This window comes from Girardinichthys multiradiatus, chromosome 10 (assembly GCF_021462225.1).
Source record: "Girardinichthys multiradiatus isolate DD_20200921_A chromosome 10, DD_fGirMul_XY1, whole genome shotgun sequence".
In the NCBI taxonomy this organism is placed as follows: Eukaryota; Metazoa; Chordata; class Actinopteri; order Cyprinodontiformes; family Goodeidae; genus Girardinichthys; species Girardinichthys multiradiatus.
In genome coordinates, this window is record NC_061803.1 from 226,074 (window position 1) to 233,657 (window position 7,584).

The following is a 7,584-nucleotide window of genomic DNA, read 5'->3' on the forward strand; positions in this document are numbered from 1 at the left end:
CCAGCTTCTCTACTTGGACTTCAGTGAGCAGTCATGACTGTTACTATTTGAATGTTGGGACCACAGCTGCCTCATACCAGCGACCCAATGATTAATATTATCATTTGTCTTCTAGTACAGGATGAATTCCTTAGCACAGAGGACTTAATGAGCTAATTATCCCTATTAGAAAGATTGGATCAGAACCAGCTCTTACCAGTAAACCCCCAAGGATTATTAATGTCATTTGATTTGTTTTTCTGTGTTTGATTTTCTGTATCATTGTAATGTTTTTCCTCATGTACAGCGCTTTGAGTGCCTTGTTGCTGAAAAGCGCTATATAAATAAACTTGACTTTACTTGACTTGGTTCTCCTTCCAGTCAAAACTAAAGATTGTTTAATGTTAACTCAATGAAAACAGGTTCAGGTTGTCCTCCAGGTGTCTCTCAAGCAATCAGGTTCTCTATGGAGAACAGCACAAACTCTGGACAAACGAGAAACTTGCAGCAGAAACCATCCTACCATGTCCAGCAGATGTCCATCTGATGTCCAGCACATGTCCATTTGATCTGTGTCTGTTGGAAGCTCTTCAACATCATTGAGATTTTCCTACAGTGAATGGGAGGATAAAGAAATCCAAGTTCTAAATCTCATTTCATTGCATTTTCACAAATGGATCGGGACCGATGTCAGTATGCTTGCACCTGCAGGTGCTAAACTGGGTTTTTGGTTCTGGTTTGGAAACATCTGAAGATTCAGCTGGAGAAAAACGTGCATCACAGAATGAGTCTAGATCTGGACTTGGACTCTGATGGTCCTCCGACTGGACCTACAGCTTCAGAACCATAATTGTATCTATAGGACCTCCTGCAGCAAATAAATATTTTTTACTTCATCGACCGTCTGATGGCGTCACTGTTTCATCTGACATCACTAACTGTTTTCAACTCCTCTAAGGACCAAACCTGCGTGTTGATCTCTCTCTCTCTCACACACACACACACACACACACACACACACACACACACACACACACACACACACACACACACACACAGTGACTGTAACTCAGCAGTCCTAACAACCCCAGTAAAACATCTTCACACTCTGCTCTCATTAATTGGTTCCTGCGGCGACCGTTCAGATGAAACACTAACCTTACCAGCCGTTCATTGATCCCTAAATGACTGACAGCTGACAGCCCAGGAGTGTGTATGTGTGTCTGTGTGTGTGTGTGTCTAACCTGGAGTGGATCCAAAACCAGAATCAGGTGTGACGGGACTCAACTGGTTTCTAGTCTGGATCCTGTAGTGGTTCTGACCCAACTTGGAGAGAAACAGTTTCTCCTGTATGTGGTCCTCCCCATATCCTCGTCTGACTGTTCAATAATGATCAATTTGTCTGCTTGCAGATACTGTCGGGTCTCTGTTTCAGAGGAGGTTCTAAGGTTCTGAGCATAAACACTGGGTCAGACCTGGTCAGTTGCAATAGCTTAGAGTTATATGATGTTCTGTCAGTTCCGCTTGCAGCCTGCAGGTGGAGCTGTGGCACCACTACCACAGAAGCAAGGCAAGGGATTATTACAACAAAACCACAGCAGAATTTCTATAGCAGAACATCAGCAGAATGTCTGAAGACTATCAGCAGATTTTCACTAGGATGTTAACAGAACCACAGTAGAATCTCTCCAGAATCTCAGGTGTATTAATATTATTTTCAGGAGGGTTCTTGGTCTTCGTAAATCTGCTTGTTCCAATAAAACAGGGATCTCCTGGGTTCCCCCATAAATGGGTCTTGTTGATGGTACTGGGAGACCACCCCCACTCAGACACCAGCTGAACTTGAAGATCATAATGTCACCTGTTTAAATGGGTTTAATTCATCAGAACCTAAAGACTAGAATATAAACGTTTTGATGTACCAGCTGAGAACAATAAGAACACCTAGAACCTTCTGTCTGCAGGTGTGTTCATCACCAGCTTCTGTTGTTGTCTTGATGTGTGTGTCTATCTGAGACAGATAATGTGTCTTGCAGTGTGTCTCAGAGACTGTGTGTGTGTTCCAGCAGCAGGTCCCAGTGGTCCTCTTTGTTTCCTTTGATAAACTGACTCTGGATCAGCTCCAGCCTCTTGCAGCTCTCTCCTCTTTGTTCTGCTCCTTTGGATAAAACTGGTCTCAGTCCCTTGACTCCTAGCTCCTCCAGGACCTCACAGGATTCTCCAGAACCTGTTTGATGTGTTTTCAAGGTGAGCGAGAATCCAGGCCTGGAGTCGGGCCTGGACCTGGAGCAGATCCTGGACCTGGACACATAGACATGTTTCCTATGTGAAGCACACAAGTTGTCGCGGATCAGAACAACAATAATGATAATCTTGTGTCTCACCTTACTCAGAAGTTGTTTCCATAACATGATAGCCTGGTCTTTCAGTTGAAGCTGAAACACACACACACACACACACACACACAGTGTGAGGACATTGATGCTGCAAAATTTTAAAATTTTTCCTCAGCAGCACAAAACTAACAAGTCACTGCAAACATCAGTGAGGAGAATGCTGAGGAACAGAACCAGGTCAAAAAAAGGTAAGAACCAGGTTAGAACCAGGGAAAAGCCAGATGAGAACACACATTAAGAACCAGAGAAAAACCAGGTAAGAACCACATAATTGCCAGAGTGTAACCAGAACCAGATCACAAACAGGTTACAACAAAGAACACAGTGTCATCCTAAACAAGTCTGTGGTACCTCCTCCAATCAGGCTGCAGTACCTCATACAACCAGACAAGCCTTCAGCGCCTCCAACGACCAGATGAGGCAGCTGGTCCCCCACCAATCAAAACAGGCCCTCGTGCCTTTTCCTAGTGGAAAAGTTAATGATGCAACCTCTAACCAGTACTCAATATACTGCATCTCCTTTGACCAAATAGGAGGAGGAGACCAGATGGAAACCCAGAGGATGATACCTGGATAAGCTCAGGAAGAGCAGACCAGAAATTAACCTTTGGGAGGATACGGGAGGTTAAAATAAACTGAAAACCAGACCAAATCCAGCTTCTCTGTGGATGATTAGCAATCTGATAGTCCAAACCGACGACACGACCACAAGTTCTGCTGAGCTATCTCCATAATGGCGTTTCCATGGTAACAGAGAGCAACTACGTTTTCCTGATCACATGACACACGTGATGGCTGATAACAAGCCTTCTCCTATTCACGTTTAATCTTTTTCCCAATGTTTCTTTGATGTGGTCATCAAATGACAGGTCATTTCCAGGCAATCCATCAAAAAAACTTTCAACTTCCTGATTAGCTGCAACAGATTTTATTCCCTGTGATTTCAGGGGTTCCTCTTTATGTCTGGTACTCAGATCAGATTCTGCTTGGGGTTATTTGGTGGTCCTGAATCCTAGAGGAAGACAAAAGTTCACAGGTTTCCTTTTGTAAACAACTTTAAACATCACTTCAACAAATGGATCAGAATCAGCACTGTTCCTACCATCACTGTGTTCTGGTTTTGATAAACCCATTTGTTTCCTGACAGGAGAACATCTGGTTGAAGGAAGTTTAACTGTGACCATAGACTGAACAGGAAAAGACAGGAGATTCTTATTCTGTGAGGAAGCTGTGGTTCATGGAATAAATGTTCTTCATGAATTTAATTAGGTATATTTATACAGTACCAATTCACAGCAAACGTTGTCTCATGGCACGATACAAAAATATCCAGTTAATATACAGAAATGTACGATCAATACAATCCAGTCAGAAAGATTCAGTCAGTTATATGCATTCCAATTCCAACCCAGTTATAAAACACTGCGGCCAAGTTCATCAGCCAGGTTTATTATTCCAGCAGGTAAAGAGTAGCCCAGCTGATAGCACCCAGTCACCAACTTTGCAAGCATCATATAACAGTGGGAGGTTTGTTCCATTGTGTTGGTTAGTTTGTAGCAATCCCTCATACTGAGAATGCATATGGCAGCAATAACTGTAGATGCAGTAATGCATTATTAGAGAGTAGTATGAGAATGTAGCAGAGAGAGTGAAAGTGGTCATTATGTCCTCCAGCAGCCTAAGCCTATAGCAGCATAACTACAGAGATAGCTCAGGATAACCTAAGCCACTCTAACTATAAGCTTTATCAAAAAGGAAAGTTTTAAGCCTAGCCTTAAAAGTAGACAGGGTGTCTGCCTCACGGACTAAAACTGGGAGCTGGTTCCACAGGAGAGGAGCCTGATAACTAAAGGATCTGCCTCCCATTCTACTTCTAGAGACTCTAGGAACCACCAGTAAACCTGCAGTCTGAGAACAAAGTGCTCTGTTAGGAACATATGGACCAATCAGACATTTTGTCTGAAATAAATTTTATCTCGTTGTAGATGTTAAAAATGCTTGGAATTCATTCAGAAAAGTTTTATGAATATCACTGATAAAAACGACTCTCAAGAAATTCAGAAATCTGTGGTTCAGGGCTAAACTTTCACAGGTACTTTAATGTGATGTGGGCCAAAGCCAAACCAGCAGATCTTACCTCAGCCTGGAAACTTTATCGTGAGCAAAATCCTAATGACAATAAGAAATGCAAAGGCTAAAATATTTAAACCTTCAAAATATTGGAATATCATAAAATCACTTAATGGAAATAATATTGGCTCAGAGCTGCTTACATGCATTGTTAGAGACAATAAGGCTGAAATGCTTACTTGCTTCAATAAGCATTTAGTTACTGTCATGTTTTGAGGCAAACGTCTGTTCTGTATGTGAGAAACTCATCAGAGTTTAACAGGTTAATTAAAATACAGAACTGGTGGTGAGGTCTGGGTCCAGGGGGTTTAGCAACTGTATTAAAAAGAAACCTAGGCTAATTCTTGTTTTCTTCTATTAATGATGAGAAATAAGCTGTCATAGCTGTGTCTTTTTATACAATATATACAATATATATAGACAATTTTTCCAAATGAAGTGGGACTCTTCTAGGTGTGTAGCATGCTGTTTTCTCTCCAATTTTCTACACAGCTCTTAATTAAACCAGGTAGTCGGCCTCCTATGAATAATTATGTTTTTTTTCAAGCAATGAGGAAGTAACTTTCATATTTAGAACTCAAGACTCTGGAGCAATGAACAATTACGTCCACAGTGATGAAAGTTTAAATAAGGGGTATGACAGATATGATGTTCTGTTGGTTTCGGGACCGGGTTCCAGGATGGCACTAGGGGTAGAGGTAGGTTATGTTATGAGATGATGGATAACAAGCAGATTAAAAGTAAGCAGGGCTTACTGGTGCAGAGGATGTTTGAGATCGTGGAGAAGGTGAGTCTATCCAGAGAGCTGAGGTTGGCAGGGGTTTGGTGGATGGCAGTCATGTAAGGTTCGCCTTTTTTTTCCTTCCAGACTGGAGATGGAGAGGTGGTGACTTCGAGGGTGGACAGGCAGGTAAGTGGAGCAGAGACGAAGGTAAGGGTTCTGATAGCTGTTACCAGGAGGGCTGACAAGGGAGCAGTGGAGAGAGGAGGATAGGGGTAGATGTTCTCCACACAGATGCTAGAAACCAGGAATTGGATTACTGGAGTCCAGACTATCATTTTCAGTGTCTACATCAATGTTAAAGTCCCCCACTATTATCATTGTTTAACACTAAGTCAGTAAAGAAATTCCTGCAAATCAATATAGAAATTCAGAGTAAGGTCCCGGGGGACACTATAACTACAAACGGAAGTGCTTTTAACCAATAAATCTGATTTAAAATGGCTGCTACTCCTCCCCCTCAGCCAGTATTTCAAGGATTGTGAAAATGTAGATAATAGGAGGAGTTCATTCATTTAATGATTGTTTATTGATCTGTTTATTGATCAGTGTGTGCAGGTGTCAACAGACCAAACATCTGGACTCACAAGTACTTCTGAAGTCATATGATGCATGACTGAAAGCCTTTCCCTTAAAAACTTTTGTTGCCATGGTTACAGCAACAGGGGGCTGCTGCTTTATTGGTTGAGCTCTGTGTGTTTTAACGAGGCCTCATTTTCAGCTCGTTAAGGTGGGAGGAGTCATTAATGGGACAAACCGACCAGCCTCCGGTCACAAACACACACACACACCCTCTGGATGATGACCACCTTACATTAAAACTTTTTTCTTTTATGATTGTCGTTAATGTTGTTTTAGAGCCTAACTAATGACACACACACACTAATACGCACTGATACGCTCTCTCTCTTTCTCTCTGTCATACACACACCCACACACACACACGCTGCCTAACACACACAGGTGCATAGTGGATTTTATCCCCCTCATTAGCTTTTAGCTCTGCTGCTGTCGACCTTTAGACAGTCTGACAGAGTTAAACTCAGGTGACATCCAGAACAACTGCTTCATGTCGAATTAAGATCAGACTTCATTGATAGTATAAAGGCCATGCTAGTGCTTCTCACACACACACACACACACACACACACACACACACACACACACACACGACAGGGCAACAATCTCTGGTCTATGGGGTAAGAACGCTGTCAAAAACAATGTGTATGTAAAGACGCAAATGTGTGCATATTAGTCAATAGTTGTGCATAAGTAAAATCCAAAAGAGGTTTTGTATATTTTCTCTATAAGAATACAAAATAAAATGTTACAACTTCAAGAAATTACAAACACAAAGTTCAAGTTTACATTTGTGGTTTATTCTTTATGAATACAATATGCTATGACTGTCATACCTGCTTGTATTTTTGTTATATTACCTGGACTAGTCCTTTGTTTTCAGTCTCCCTGCACTCCAAGCCCACGCCTGCTCTGTGTTTTCCCCTGATTGTCTGGTCATGTTTGTCATTGGTTCCCCCTGCTGTTCAGTTTTTGTATTGAAGCCCGTTTGTTTCCTTTGTTCTCCGCTGGTTCCTTATGTTATGTGAGTTTATGTGCGATCTCGTGTGTTGGCTACCCTGTCTGTGTCCTGCCATGGATGATAAAGACTCATCTTACCTGAAAACTTCGAGCTTCAGGAGTTCTTCCCTGCATTTTGGTCCATCAAAAAAACAAATTATGACAATAACAGTTTGTGAATACGATTTCTTTTCTATGGGAATATGAATTTACATCAGCGACTTGGCGTCAGGCTGGTTAGTGGAGCACAGCGTTAGTCGATTCGTGTTGCGCATGCGCTGCCACATTCCTCACCGCCAGTAAACGTAGTGCCGGGATTGGATGACGGATGGTGTAGGGGTTAAGCACGCGACCATATACGGAAGCTACAGTCCTCGAAGTGGCGGTACCGGGTTCGAGTGCGGGACCCGGCGACATTTGCCGAATGTCTCCCTCTCTCTACCCCTCTTTCCTGTCTGCCTAATGTCAAAAAATAAAAATAAAGGCCAGTAGTGCCGAAAGATATTTTAAAAGGAATATTAGGAACAGAGGGGAGATGGGCGGGAAATCAAGAGTATTATAAAGAAAGCATTGTTCTTATTTTTATGAAATACAAAACTAAAACATAGAATAAAGTGGGTGGAGTTATACAATGATGTACAATAGGTGGCGGTATGCACCTCTGAATTTGTTGCAAACCGCCAGGAGAAGAAGAAGAAGAAGAAGCAGCAGCACTAGCGC

The 7,584-nt window shown here is 42.1% G+C and overlaps 1 long non-coding RNA gene across 1 annotated transcript; it reads right to left on the reverse strand.

The window, feature by feature from the left end:
- Positions 1-502: 502 nt before the first annotated feature.
- LOC124875583 lies at positions 503-6,799 on the reverse strand. The gene is made up of 4 exons (XR_007040070.1): positions 6,726-6,799; positions 2,364-2,414; positions 1,224-2,280; positions 503-589 (listed from the first exon to the last, which is right to left on the reverse strand). It is a non-coding gene; the product is annotated as an uncharacterized LOC124875583 (long non-coding RNA).
- Between the last annotated feature and the right edge of the window lie 785 nt (positions 6,800-7,584).